This window comes from Amblyomma maculatum, chromosome 11 (genome assembly GCF_055883805.1).
Source record: "Amblyomma maculatum isolate TAMU_Amacu chromosome 11, ASM5588380v1, whole genome shotgun sequence".
NCBI classification, from domain to species: Eukaryota; Metazoa; Arthropoda; class Arachnida; order Ixodida; family Ixodidae; genus Amblyomma; species Amblyomma maculatum.
Genome location: NC_139354.1, coordinates 90,646,742 through 90,661,241, shown reverse-complemented (window position 1 = coordinate 90,661,241; position 14,500 = coordinate 90,646,742). Strand labels below are relative to the sequence as shown.

Sequence of the window (14,500 nt, the reverse complement as noted above, 5' to 3'; positions counted from 1 at the left end):
ATCTCCAATGCTACTTCCTGGCGTCCCCGATGCGTCGCTTGTTGCATCCCGTGGACGCTTTCCCGCTAGACTACCGGTTGCATCTTCCGCGACGTCCATGGTTTCACCTTGCTGATGCATCTCGTGTGATGAATCTTCAGCAAGTGGCCTGTCCTTTCCTTCTGTTGAAGTTGTTTTGTTGGCAGAAGCTACCGTCTGATGAGTCTCGGTTGAATTGTCCACTTCAGGGGTCGTCTTCTGCTCAGATCCTGAAGCAGCTGACTGTGTTTCTTCCACATCAGTTACATTTTTTGCTGCCTCTTCAGATTCAACCTCGTCCATGAGCAGATCGGACGTATCCATTCTGCTCACGGGGCCTGCAGCGCTGGCATATGTGCGGGTTCATTGGGTCTCTTCATGTCCATACCTTCGGCACGCACCGCAACGTGGTACTTTACACTGCCGTCGGATGTGACCAGTAGAATGGCACCGGAGGCAGAGTGGCGGTCGTCCCGATACAACCACAAGTGCCAACTCGCCTGCAACAATGATTTGGTGTGGAAGGTCGTCAAGCTTTATCCCTGGCTTGAGCTTGAGGGACACCAACCTCGTAGTTGAGCCTTTATCGGCGACACCTTGAACGCGCCATCGCTCTCTCGTGACATCACTGACTGTTCCGTATGGCGCAAAAGCTAGCCTCACGTCTTCGTCAGTCACGCCATGAAGAAGCCAGCGCAATTTCATACGCACGCATTGGTTCACCGGGTCAATAACAAGGCACCGATGCTCTTTAACCTTCAGCTCGCCTGCATTCAAAATCTTCTTCACACCTTCCGCATCCTTGAAAGTTACCGCCCATACATGGCTCATTCGATACGCCCCCAGAGCGATAACGTCTGGGAGCAGCGACATTCCGGCTAGCGCATCGCGAAAGTCTTCCACCCTGTATGGGCGGGCCCTTATGTCAGCGTGCAGAAAAATAGAATTCAAAACAACTCGCCCGGTTGGCAGACTTGGCAGGATAACCTGGTATTCCTTGTCAGATGCAAAACCCTCGTTTCCGCGGCCTGACATGGCCGCTGAAGCCGCTCCTGAGGAGCCCTGCATACTGCGTCCGTTCACTGGCGTGGCCGAAAGCAGAAAAAAACACTATACCACCGACGCCGGCCTTTCACGTTCAATACGCGAGCGAATTTGGAAGGGCTGCGAGGATTCTACGACGTAGAAAGTAAGTCAGCTTTCTTTAGACCGGCTTTTGGGGATTGGTCTGTGTGCTCTGAACTGTAATAGATTGAGCAGGTGCATATTGAAGCAAAGCGATACGTACACAGATGGACCAAGAGGTGGTGCTTTGCATGGCCTGCCACGTGGCTTTATTACGTGCCCGGGTCGGATGGAATGGCGCTTTGGAAGCAGTGACCATGTTATAGCTAGATGTGGACGAGCCTGTACCATAACGAAACAAACAAAAAGAGAAAAACGATGCGTCGGCCGGGAATCGAACCCGGGTCAACTGCTTGGAAGGCAGCTATGCTAACCGCTATAACACCGACGCCGGCCTTTCACGTTCAATACGCGAGCGAATTTGGAAGGGCTGCGAGGGTTCTACGAAGTAGAAAGTAGGTCAGCTTTCTTTAGACCGGCTTTTCGGGATTGGTCTGTGTGCTCTGAACAGTAATCTGCTGAGCTGTAATAGATTGAGCAGGTGCATATTGAAGCAAAGCGATACGTGCACAGAGGGACCAAGAGGTGGTGCTTTGCATGGCCTGCCACGTGGCTTTATTACGTGCCCGGGTCGGATGGAATGGCGCTTTGGAAGCAGTGACCATGTTATAGCTAGATGTGGACGAGCCTGTACCATAACGAAACAAACAAAAAGAGAAAAACGATGCGTCGGCCGGGAATCGAACCCGGGTCAACTGCTTGGAATTCAGTTATGCTAACCACTATACCACCGACGCTTTTTTTTTTCTTTACTTCCTGACCGAGGACGTACACAAAAAAGACACATGTGACATCAATAACATGACAAAATAAAAGATCAAGCATTGACTTAAAGCTTCGGCCTTCCTTAGCTGAAGTTGTCGGATTAAAAATCCCTCATATGTGACAACCCTTCAAAACTAACCAACCATTCTGACTCTAGTTTTAACGCTTTCTGTTCATCCACATATGCCCGTATGCTCTCTCTAAAGAGCTGTCTCGCTGTACGTGCATCGACGTCACCATGCTCTACAGCCATTCTGCTTTTCCAATGCTGTGGAGAGCCAGTAAAATCAAAAGATCCAACGGTGTATCATTGTTCGCTTCTACTGGCAAGAATCGAATACCATGTGGGCTTTTGGGTAGTTCCTTTTTAAGCGTCCTCTGGAGCACGTCCCATAAAAATACGGCGTCCCAGCATTCGAGAAACACGTGTTCAATCGTCTCCTCTTTCCTGCATATTATGCAGTGGACACCCCAGGGTACAAAAAGCCCTTTCTGTTCCTTCCATTTCTTTACCTTCAATGTTCCAGTGTGCAGCTTAAAAAAGAACGTTTTCATCCCTGCCGGCACCATCATCCTCTTCACTCTTTTAAGAAGATTTTTGCCCCCGGTAGACGAGTACACAGCTCTGTACAACGGTTCTGGAAGCACCACATCGCACAAGTCTTTATACAGTTTTTTCCGGTTTACACTCCAGAAATAGTCTAAAGTAAACCGCACCATCAAGAACCTGTATACCACCGACGCCGGCCTGTCACTTTCAATACGCGAGCGAATTTGGAAGGGCTGCGAGGGTTCTACGACGTAGAAAGTAGGTCAGCTTTATTTAGACCGGCTTTTCGGGATTGGTCTGTATGCTCTGAACTGTAATCTGCTGAGCTGTAATAGATTGAGCAGGTGCATATTGAAGCAAAGCGATACGTGCACAGAGGGACCAAGAGGTGGTGCTTTGCATGGCCTTCCACGTGGCTTTATTAAGTGGCCGGGTCGGATGGAATGGCGCTTTGAAAGCAGTGACCATGTTATAGCTAGATGTGGACGAGCCTGTACCATAACGAAACAGTAATAGCCCTGTGTTGCTGTTATTTGGTTGTTACTACTTTGTAATTTTTTTTTCTTTTTTCCTTTGTGCACTCCTGCCTTGACCGGCAAAGGGCAGTCGGCAGTATTTATGAAATAAATAAATAAATAAACAAAAAGAGAAAAACGATGCGTCGGCCGGGAATCGAACCCGGGTCAGCTGCTTGGAAGGCAGCTATGCTAACCACTATACCACCGACGCCGGCCTTTCACGTTCAATACGCGAGCGAATTTGGAAAGGCTGCGAGGGTTCTACGACGTAGAAAGTAGGTCAGCTTTTTTTAGACCGGCTTTTCGGGATTGGTCTGTGTGCTTTGAACTGTAATATGCTAAGCTGTAATTGATTGAGCAGGGGCCGAATTACGGACTCCGCTCACAAGTTTGTGAGCGTGACGTCAAAATTACGAGGCTGTGACGCAGCCTTGAGACGTCAATCGTGACGAGTATGCGAAATCGTCCATATACCAGCGACTTTTAGCGTGGCTCCGCCCTAGTAGTCCCGAATCCTCGGCAAACGTTGGTGCCACAGTGTGGCACAAAACTGAGCAGGGACCGTCTCCTAACTTTTTCTAACACGACGCAACTAATACGCAATAAATAAAACAAACAAAGGTTTATTTTGGCAAGATACTATTTTTAGTATTTATTAACATTGAGCTCAAGTTGAAGCGTTCTTAGTTTTGTAGTTATACTTGCTATTAGGTAACTTTTGTTGCCGCGAGGGTGCGCGGGCAGCGTCATGGCGTGCACATGGCGGCCTGATAGCAAACAGCTGATTCCCCGAGAAGGTGCTGCTTTTTTTAGCGTCGTCGGTAATCGAAGTACTGTGCGGGTTCCGTAAGCATGCTGAAAATCTAATAGAATGCAGTCGAAGTTCAGGGCCTGCAGCGATAAAATTTCATGGAGCGCTTGACACGGAAATGGACAAAGACAACTTGCGAAGGTGTTTTCGGTCGGCGCCTGCTAGTATCGATGAGAAAAGTGCTGAAAGTGGAACGTGCAGGCTGCGTGGTTCTATTTGTTTCTCTTTAGGAAATACAAAATGACTGTAAGCATGTAGTGTAGGCCAAAATGAAGCTCTGTCCTTGCATGATCATCTGTTTGTATGTAGCTGGATAGTTTAGGAAAGAACATGATCATGGGAATGCTTCCACCCCTGCCGCGACTGAACCCAAAGCCTTCATTCACTGCAGTGCCACCGTGACAGGGCTTTCGATGTAGCTTTCATTGCAGTGTGCTCTGTATTTTTTTTCTTCGTTCTCATGACTGAGTTGCTTTGTTTTTGAGCGATACCTTTTGCCCACACACCATTTGCTTGATGCATGTGTGATGTTTTTGCACCAGTTTATATACCTATGGGATTTTCTGCGTACGCTACAATCACTGTGAGCACTAAAACTCGCAATATTATGCATTCAATTTGTCAGCTTTACACTGTTTAGCATTAAGCAAATGCTTTCTATGCGTCCTAACAGTATATGCAGGCCTGTAGTCCTGGAAGGTTCACTAATGGAGACTACCTTATGCAAACATTGTACATAGCACTACTCGTGTCATGTTTCTGCACTGTTAACTGCCATACTTTGTTTACTACTTCTGAAATGTGCCAAACCTATGACAACTACTATGCAAGCCTGTAATCATTAAGCAACTAATATTTTGTGTTTTGCCTCTTGGTGGCAGTTTTATGCACAATACTTTCATTTCTTGCTTCTGAAGTATATCAGACCTACGATAAGTACTGTGCCAGCTTACAGGCTCTAAAAATTATTCTTGTGTGTCCTCTCTGTGTAGCACAATTGTGCAGCACGTCAAATAACTGCCGATGCTATTGCAGGAAGTTGGTTTCGCTGCTGCATATTCAAGCGTGTGAAATGCTGCAGGAAAATAAGGCTGCACAGTGGATACAGGTGCTTCTAAAAAAACTTCTGTGAGGACTTCCCATTCCGATAGGCATCACAATTGCTGCCTCGTTGTGAAACACTTTAATTATGTACTCAAACACATGCACACACACACACACACACTAACACCAACATACACAGTTGTAAGCAACAGTGAAGGGGGGTGTACGAAGACAAATTTGACTTGACAGATGAGGTGTTTTAACGCATGGTTCGAGAAGATGCATCTTTATCGCAACAGGTTTCTGGCACAGACATGAAACGAGAAGACGCTGTACTTGGCTGCCTGTGATGAGTTGGTCAGCTTCGTGTGGTATATCACAGCCGATTGCTGTGCTGTGATTGACGCCAAAGCAGTTGCCGCACCATGGGCAGCTGTGCCAGCCTCTGGTGGTAGGTTCTGTGGAACAGGCTCACAACATGATTCTGTATGGCTTTTCAATAGAAGTTTGCATGGCAATAGTGATCCCACTTCCAAGTAGCCAGTGCACAGATGTGACCCTTTCTTGTCCAAGCCAGCAGCACCCTTCTCGTCTGCAGGCAGGCAGGAAGACATCCAACGAAGTTATGCAACAAGGCACATGCTACATGCTCTGGCTGGTAGAGGAACGTCTAGTATTTTTCAAGCACTGGAAGCGGGTCTTCAGCACGTCGATGCAGTTATCCACCATTAACCTTGTGGAGGTGTATACCTTGTTCTATAACCGTTATGGAGAGTCCGGACCGGGATTCCATGGCACTGGCAGCCATGTCTCCAACAGGTGCGCCTCTCACCAACATAACCGAAAATGGCACGCTGTTAAGCACATTCTTCGTCACGTCGTTGTCGACCTCAACAGCCTCATAAACTAACAGCCTTACTGACACAGTGGAAGAGTCGCATCAAGTAGCTCATTGCCAGGTTTTGCTGACGATGACATTCATGGGCGTGCAGACAATGAGTGATTGAACGTTTCAGCAACAATGCTGTATGGACAGCCTTGCACTTCATATCGGTATAAATGATGTCCCATTCCTACTCAATACAGGCATCAAACAAACACATCCCCATCTTCGTTTCTTACGTAGGCATTTCAACAATGTACTAGTGTCTTATGTCCCAGCTTTTATAAAAGCCCAAGAACGGTAATACATATGTGAGGCATGTGGAGCCTACCGTTAACTTATCTTGCAAACAGCAGCGCGGCTCAGTGTCATGAATTCGACGACTCGCAGCAGGCCGGCCTCGACCTGTGTCTTGCCTGTGTGCAGCCGAGAGTGTCGCCAGGAGAAAGCATCATGCCAAGATCCCACGTAGGGAGGTTCATGGCCAAAATCATGTTGGCATCTCATATCTGAATCAGGGACATCACAAGACTACTCGTAGACTACCGATGTGCCGTCGACAAACCCGACGACACCGGGTATGCTGCCGCGACGAAGGAAGCCTTTCTTCGCCGCCGCCCTAGCTGCACGCCGCCGCAAACACTTTCGAACTGTCGGCTGCGCGAAGCCGATGTTCGCCTCGTTGCCAGTAGCGGCTTGGAAGCCACTATCAGTTCGGAAAAAGCGCAGTGCACACATTATCTGCCGCTGCACACACAGCGCACTCGGCCGCACACACCTATCTCAGTTCATCGCGTCGCACAGTCACTGTACTATATCCTTCTCGAGTAGCAACAAGCGTCGAAACATCTCACCGAGCACGTCAAACAGTCTTCGTACACCGTCCTTCGCCGATGATCGCGTCGGGGCGCCGCCGCTACCGCCTCACGAGAACGCCGGCCGCCGCATAGATCGCCGCCATTTTCCCTTTGTGAGCGCTCACAAACAAGTTGTCAGCGGCTCGCGTCGCTCACAACCCCCGCTCGCAATTGGCCCGTAGCCAACGTCATCACTTCAAGTGTGTTCATGACGTAAACTGCAGACGTCGATGATGTAAAGGACGGCCCCTCCCGCCGTGTTGCCGCTGGCCAATAGGAAGATTATGAGTGTGAGTGTGATTGTGAGTGTGAGCCGTCTGTAATACGGCCCCAGGTGCATATTGAAGCAAAGCGATACGTGCACAGAGGGACCCAGAGGTGGTGCTTTGCATGGCCTGCCACGTGGCTTTATTACGTGGCCGGGTCAGATGGAATGGCGCTTTGAAAGCAGTGACCATTGCATAGCTAGATGTGGACGAGCCTGTACATAACGAAACAAAAAGAGAAAAACGATGCGTCGGGCGGGAATCGAACCCGGGTCAACTGCTTGGAAGGCAGCTATGCTAACCACTATACCACCGACGCTTTTTTTTTCTTTATTTCCTGGCCGAGGACGTACAGTAAAAAGACACATGTGACATCAATAACATGACAAAATAAAAGATCAAGCATTGACTTAAAGCTTCAGCCTTCCTTAGCTGAAGTTGTCGGATTAAAAATCCCTCATATGTGACAACCCTTCAAAACTAACTAACCATTCTGGCTCTAGTTTTAAAGCTTTCTGTTCGTCCACATATGCCCGTATGCTCTCTCTAAAGAGCTGTCTCGCTGAACGTGCATCGACGTCACCATGCTCTACAGCCATTCTGCTTTTCCATATGCTGTGGAGAGCCAGTAGCATCAAAAGATCCAACGGTGTATCATTGTTCGCTTCTACTGGCAAGAATCGGATACCATGTGGGCTTATGGGTAGTTCCTTTTTAAGCGTCCTCTGGAGCACGTCCCATAAAAATACGGCATCCCAGCATTCGAGAAACACGTGTTCAATCGTCTCCTCTTTCCTGCATATTATGCAGTGGACACCCCAGGGTACAAAAAGCCCTTTCTGTTCCTTCCATTTCTTTACCTCCAATGTTCCAGTGTGCAGCTTAAAAAAGAACGTTTTCACCCCTGCCGGCACCATCATCCTCTTCACTCTTTTAAGAACATTTTTGCCCCCTGTGGACGAGTACACAGCTCTGTACAACGGTTCTGGAAGCACCACATCGCACAAGTCTTTATACAGTTTTTTCCGGTTTACACTCCACAAATAGTCTAAAGTAAACCGCACCATCAAGAACCTGCACGCCAAGACCACTTCCCTTAGATACCCGTGGACACCTCCTGACATGCGGTCAGAAGAAACGACAATTCCCGGGAGAGCTTGACCCAGGCGTAACTGACAGACCGTACGAAGAAATGGATTTTTCACATTCCTCAAAAACATGAAACGATTGACTAACTGGCGCCGAAACAGATGTGCCAAACCAAGCCCGCCGTCCTTCACCCGGCGGAAGCGATTTGTCCGACTTGTCCATTCCCACGAAGACCCCCACACAAAGACGGCAACGATACGATGCATCTTTTGGACATTAGCTCTTGAACAATATAACACTTGAAGCACATACCAAACTTTTGTCACTAAAAACAAATTACAAATCGTGGCCTTAGCAAACACCGACCACTGCCATCCATTCCATTTGTCCACTCTATCTTTCAATTTACCGACTTGGTTTTTCCAGTATGGGTCACTGTCCCGATACGATTCAAGAGGGGCACCAAGGTAGCTGACAGGGTTGGTAACAAATTTCATGTTAGCAAAAATGCCTGGGGTCGCTGGCCAGTCACCGTGCCAGAAGCCCAGGCACTTGCCCCAGTTAACAGCCCTGCCGCTTACAGCGCAAAAATCTTTTACAGTTTTCACAACTTCTACGATGCTTTCGTAGTTTACACAAAACATCGCGACATCATCGGCATAAGCCAAAAGCATCACTTCTGCTTGATGCAGCTTGAAGCCCCGCATTTTCTCATGCTTGATAATGCTTAAACATAAAGGTTCAAGATAGATATAAAAGAGAAGAGGTGAAAGGGGGCAACCTTGACGAACTGAGCGTTGGACAGCAATACTGTCACCGACAGATTTGTTCACAATTAGCCTAGTTGTACAAGCACTGTAAGCCATAGCCACTCCTTCTCTGATGACGCATCCGACCTTGACATAGTCTAATATACACAAAAGCAAGTCGTGGGGCACTCTATCAAAAGCCTTTTCAAGATCTATTTGGAGCATTGCTACTCCAAGTCCACCAGCATCGCAACATTCAAGAATGGCCCTCGCGATGTGAATGTTGGTAAAAATGGACCTGTCTTTAATACCGCATGTTTGGTGGTCTCCAACAATATCTTTAATAACTGTTTGCAGTCTTTTAGCTAGTATTTTCATAAAAATTTTATAGTCAATTTTATAGTCGACATTGGTTAAACTAATCGGCCGGTAAGAGGTAACACTGCGTAATTGACCTCGGTCCTCCGTTTTGGGAATTAGCACAGTATGAGAAGATGCAAAGGACGGCGGCAGCACATTAAGCTCATATGCTTCATTATACACTTTTTCCAGTACCGGCGAGAGAAAATCCTGGAAAGCTTTATAAAATGCGGCGCTAAGTCCATAAGGCCCAGGCGATTTGCCGGGGTTTAAATTCCCAATAGCGCATTTCACTTCGTCCTCCGTAATGAGGGTCTATAGCACACGTTTCGTCTTTTCGTCGAGTTGTGGCATTAAAGGTAAATAAACTCTCTTGAAACTCTCGATATCAACTGCACGCCGTGCGAACTGCTGACGATAATGCTCGAAGAAAGCTTGCTGGATTTCTTTCTTTTCGTTGGTAATGGTCCCTTGGTATTCAATTTCATCTATCTGATTCCTCCGAGCGTGCCACTTCTCTGTGCCTAACGCCTTTTTGTCGGACCTTCCCCCCTTATCAGCCGTTCGGCTCTAGCTCTGACAAGGGCACCGCGATATCGGTCAGCGTCGAGTAGTTCAAGCTTGCCCTTAAGGGCTCGTATGTCGTCTATGAACAAACCGGGGTTATTGCTTTCCACATCGATTAGATGCTGTAGATTCACGTGAAGGGACCTTTCTTCGACCCTTTCTTGTCTGGCTATAGCGCTCGATCTTTCCAATGCTGTCATTTTGACATTCTGTTTAAAAACCTCCCATTGAGCCCCTAGCTTTGTTACGCCTTTGTCATTCATATTTGCTATATGCCTTTCAACGTCGGCTTGGAAACTGTCATCAGATAATAATTTTGAGTTTAACTTCCACATTTGCCAGTCAAATCCTTGGCTTTTAGTTTTGTTCCCAGCGATATTGACGGTGACCAAGCAGTGATCGCTGAACGATACTGGCTTAACGTGGTATTTGTGGCATACAGGCACCAGATCAAGAGATATGTACATCCTATCGAGTCGAGCGTGGCTAGAAGCCTGGAAATGAGTGAACTGAGCAGCTTGTCCACCCTCCAGACATCCAGCCACATCAACAAGTTTAAACTCATTTACCAATTCTGCGAGAACACAGGTGCTGGCATCACTATGCGGCCTTCTACTCGTTTTATCTTATGCGGAGAGTACACAATTGAAGCCTCCCATTATCACAGTTAGCCTTTCAGAGTTGCAATACTGACGAATACCTTCAAAGAAATCGCGCCTTTCGCCAACGCTGTTCGGTGCATAAACATAAATCATGCGCCATTCGTATGAATACAGCACGAGATCGCAAACAACGAAGCGGCCATACGCACAAGTTGTGACAGCTTTAATTGGGACACCAAGGCACTGACGCACAAACAGCACACAACCAGCCGCTGCTCCAACTGCATGACTTACAACGGCATTGCATCTTGAAGTAAAAAGGCTAACCATTCTCCCGGTTTCTTCTTCACCATCAACTTTGGTTTCCGCCGGCCTTTCACGTTCAATACGCGAGCGAATTTGGAAGGGCTGCGAGGGTTCTACGACGTAGAAAGTAGGTCATCTTTTTATAGACCGGCTTTTCGGGATTGGTCTGTGTGCTCTGAACTGTAATATGCTGAGCTGTAATTGATTGAGCAGGTTCATATTGAAGCAAAGCGATACGTGCACAGAGGGACCCAGAGGTGGTGCTTTGCATGGCCTGCCACGTGGCTTTATTAAGTGGCCGGGTCGGATGGAATGGCGCTTTGAAAGCAGTGACCATGTTATAGCTAGATGCGGACGAGCCTGTACAACAGGTGGTGCTTTGCATGGGCTGCCACGTGGCTTTATTACGTGGCCGGGTCGGATGGAATGGCGCTTTGAAAGCAGTGACCATGTTATAGCTGGATGTGGACGAGCCTGTACGTAACGAAAGAAAAAGAGAAAAACAATGCGTCGGCCTGGAATCGAACCTAGGTCAACTGCTTGGAAGGCAGCTATGCTAACCACTATACCATCGACGCCAGCTTGCAGTGGGCTGCACTCAAAGGCATTTAACAGTACTGCGAGGGCTCTACGTATTGGTACATGGCGGAAGGAAAGTAGCTCAGATTCTTTCTTTGTACCGGCTTTCCTGGAGCCCCTTGCGGACAATGAACTGCAATTGACAGCGTTGCGGAAGGAGGCCTCCACGTATCTGCAGCGGAACCTCCATGTTTGAAGGAGAGTGCAGCAGCTCCAGCAGAGTTAAATTGTTTACAAAAATGTTAAATTGGGCGGAAGTATTGTAGCGAAAGCAACATGGCGGCAGGCTTTCAATACCTCTGGTGGCCGCAGCTACGTCGTGAAGAGGCGTAGCTATGGTCTCCTCCTAAAAAAGATCAGCCTGCCATGACATTTGAATTCACGTTACACCTATGCTACGGGCAGGAGCTGCCAACTCGGGTCGCTCCTTTCATTGGGAGGGTGAAATCTGAATCAGCCTGTCAGACCGTTTGCATTCTCGTTACCTCTAAGACACGCAGACACGTCAATACGGCTTGGTTTAGGAGTGACTTTATATGTAGGTTGGTAGCTTACGCACTCGCGTCACCCTTAAATGATCTTGAGTGTCCCCAATAATGTAGCCCCTTACACTGATAGGGCGTGATGGGGAAATAATGCAGTAGACAGAGAGTTATGTAATTTTTTCGAATGTTATTTCGAATAGTCTTAAATAAGTCCGACTCATGAAGAACATTGAGGATAAAATATTTATCACTAGTGCTTGATTATTGAAAACAGGAAAGTATAAACGACTGTGTAGAAAAAAAAATTCATGGCGTAAAATATCTCCAGCAATAGACAACGAAAATGTAGATAGAAGATAAATATAGCGTTTGACGCAATGTACACTTGAATCAGGTTGAAAATACACCCATCATATAATGAAATGGTTCAAACTAAATCCTGTCCACTTATTCATCCTTGTGTTCTGCCTTCAATGTTCGGAATTTAACTTTAGTTTTTTCGGGTGGTTATTTTGAAGTAGTGCGCGTAGTGGTGCACTCACTGATGTCTTTGTGCCAGTCACGTGTTAATATGTGGCGATTAAAATTATTTGCAAAATTTATGTTTCTGCTAACAAAATAACATTATACAGAAGTTGCACTGTTGCGCTGGCATAAATGAAACACATAGGAGCTCTGTTATATCTATATGGCCTATTATTAACGACCGCGAAATATAGGATCGAGTAAATGCTACCACTAAGTATGTAGCAAAACTGGCTTTAGGGTATTCTTATACATTTCTACACCGTTCGTACCAAACTAAACATTTTCTTCAATAATGCCTTAGATTAGACGTATATGTTTGCTCGTACGTGTGTGCGCGCGCTGGTGTCTTGTTTGCCGTGTGCCTGTTTTGGAGAAGTGATGATATCCTTGTCGCATAACAAGCTGTGCGTGTGATCATATATATCTCACGCCTATATGCGAGAGGTCTGTTGTCATCGGAGTTTGCTGTTCGTTTTAATGAAATGCTGTGCTCTCAACCTGCCCCTATTTTACTCTCTCTAAACGAGCAGTGATCAGCGCTAACGTTCGTCATTGGATGATGTTTGTTTTGCTCGCTCAATACTACATTGTCTATTTGTGTTCACAGAGCCCTTTACGCTGCTATTGACATATATTGCAGTAATATACACGTGCAAATAACAAGAAAGGTTTTATGCAGTGGATGTGAGAAAAAGTCAAGCACATGAAAGAAATGCAAGTTTTCACTAAAGGCTCTGTTGCGGAATTGTACTTTATTCCTTTACTTTTACAATAGGCGCCATGGGCGTGCAACAGTGTTTCCCCTCTTTTCGTTCAGATGGGTTCTTTGTAAAATGATTGGGGAAACGCTGAACCTTGCCATTGTCTTGTTTTTTGCGGACTCTATTTATGGTGATTAGTAGTTGAGACGGGACATGGGGGGAGGGGGGGGGGGGGCGTGGTTTGAAACCAGAAGCTTGGGCCGTGTTTAAACATTGACCCACCGCTAAACCCAGCCGTGGGATGTACAGCCGCCCTGATTTTTAACAATATAGCGCGAGCGTCGACCAAACTGCTGCTCAGCGCCTTATAGCGGCGATAAGCGTGCAACACGGCTCGAGTTCGCGCACGCGCAGGAAGAGAGAGCGTCTTCAGCTGCGCTGTTCCGATCCCAAAGACACATGCCCTGCCAAAATATCTGTTCATGAAAACCCGAGGGACCGTAGAGCACATGCGCTGTTATTTTTTTCCTGGGAGCCCGCTCTGGGGAAGCCGAGTTAAGAAAAAAAAAATTAAAAGAAAAGAAATACAGCAGCACGTGGAAGGAATTACATGAAACGCGAACCTTCTGACTTGAGCAGCCGTAAATGGGCGCGAAACGACAATAGAGGCGCCAAGCAAAGCACGTGTGGCATGGTGCACGCCGCTTTTTTCTTCCTATTTTTTGTGAACAGATATTGTGGCAGGGTGTGTGTCTTCGCGATCGGAATAGCATAGCAAACGACGTTCCACATTCTTCCGCATGCACGAACTGTCGCCGTTGTAAGGCGCTGACCAGCAGTTTGGTCGATGCTCGCGCTTTATTGTTAAACATCAGGGCGGCTGTACTGTGCAAGTACACTGTTCTAGGGAAGACGAAAAATTGCGTGTTATAAACACAATGACAGCCGATCAAATTATTCGAAAACATACCATTTTAATTATTCTGCATCGCCCAGATACATCGCACAAACAAAGCGGTGATGAAGAGCATCACTACGGGCCACATTTTCTAATACATTCGCCGTTCAATGAACGAGTGACACGTTTTGAAGAAAAGCACCCGTGCAAAATAATGGCGAAAATGATGACGCTCACCGCAATGTGATGAAGGCAGCGCGATTCACGTGGTAGTCAAAAGAGCAACCTCGACATAAATGGCCCCGAGGGGTCGCGTATGAACGTCTACATCAACACAAAAGATAAAAACATTTTTGCAGGTTTTTCACGCTCCAAATTGTACAGCATGTGCATCCAGCCGTAGCTGGCGCGCTGCAGCGATGTTGATTCTTGTTGACGTTTCGGTTAAGAGTGCTTGTGAGCTGTGTTAACATTAGTCTTAAATGCAGAATTGACCGCAGTCTTGAACGCACACTGAACGTTACGTGCAATTGACTTAAGCCGTAGGGAAATCTACAGCCAACCGAGACAAACTAGAATGCATGCACGTAACTTTTGAACGAGCTGAGCAGTGAACGCGTCTTTCCCCAAGGTTTCACCGTGAGGTGGCAATGCCATGGAAGTAGTGGCTTAGCGGCTAAATACGCGTTTTGGTTTCCAATCGCGTAACTTTCACGCGTCGTTTACTTAGACAAGGATG

The 14,500-nt window shown here is 47.0% G+C and overlaps 4 non-coding genes across 4 annotated transcripts; all 4 read right to left on the bottom strand.

Annotated features, from left to right (window-relative positions):
- Positions 1 to 1,462: 1,462 nt before the first annotated feature.
- On the bottom strand, positions 1,463 to 1,534 carry TRNAG-UCC (transfer RNA glycine (anticodon UCC)). The gene has a single exon. It is a non-coding gene; the product is annotated as a tRNA-Gly (tRNA).
- A 334-nt stretch (positions 1,535 to 1,868) lies between these two features.
- TRNAG-UCC (transfer RNA glycine (anticodon UCC)) lies at positions 1,869 to 1,940 on the bottom strand. Its single transcript has one exon. It is a non-coding gene; the product is annotated as a tRNA-Gly (tRNA).
- A 1,235-nt stretch (positions 1,941 to 3,175) lies between these two features.
- On the bottom strand, positions 3,176 to 3,247 carry TRNAG-UCC (transfer RNA glycine (anticodon UCC)). Its single transcript has one exon. It is a non-coding gene; the product is annotated as a tRNA-Gly (tRNA).
- Positions 3,248 to 7,144: 3,897 nt separating this feature from the next.
- On the bottom strand, positions 7,145 to 7,216 carry TRNAG-UCC (transfer RNA glycine (anticodon UCC)). Its single transcript has one exon. It is a non-coding gene; the product is annotated as a tRNA-Gly (tRNA).
- Positions 7,217 to 14,500: the final 7,284 nt, after the last annotated feature.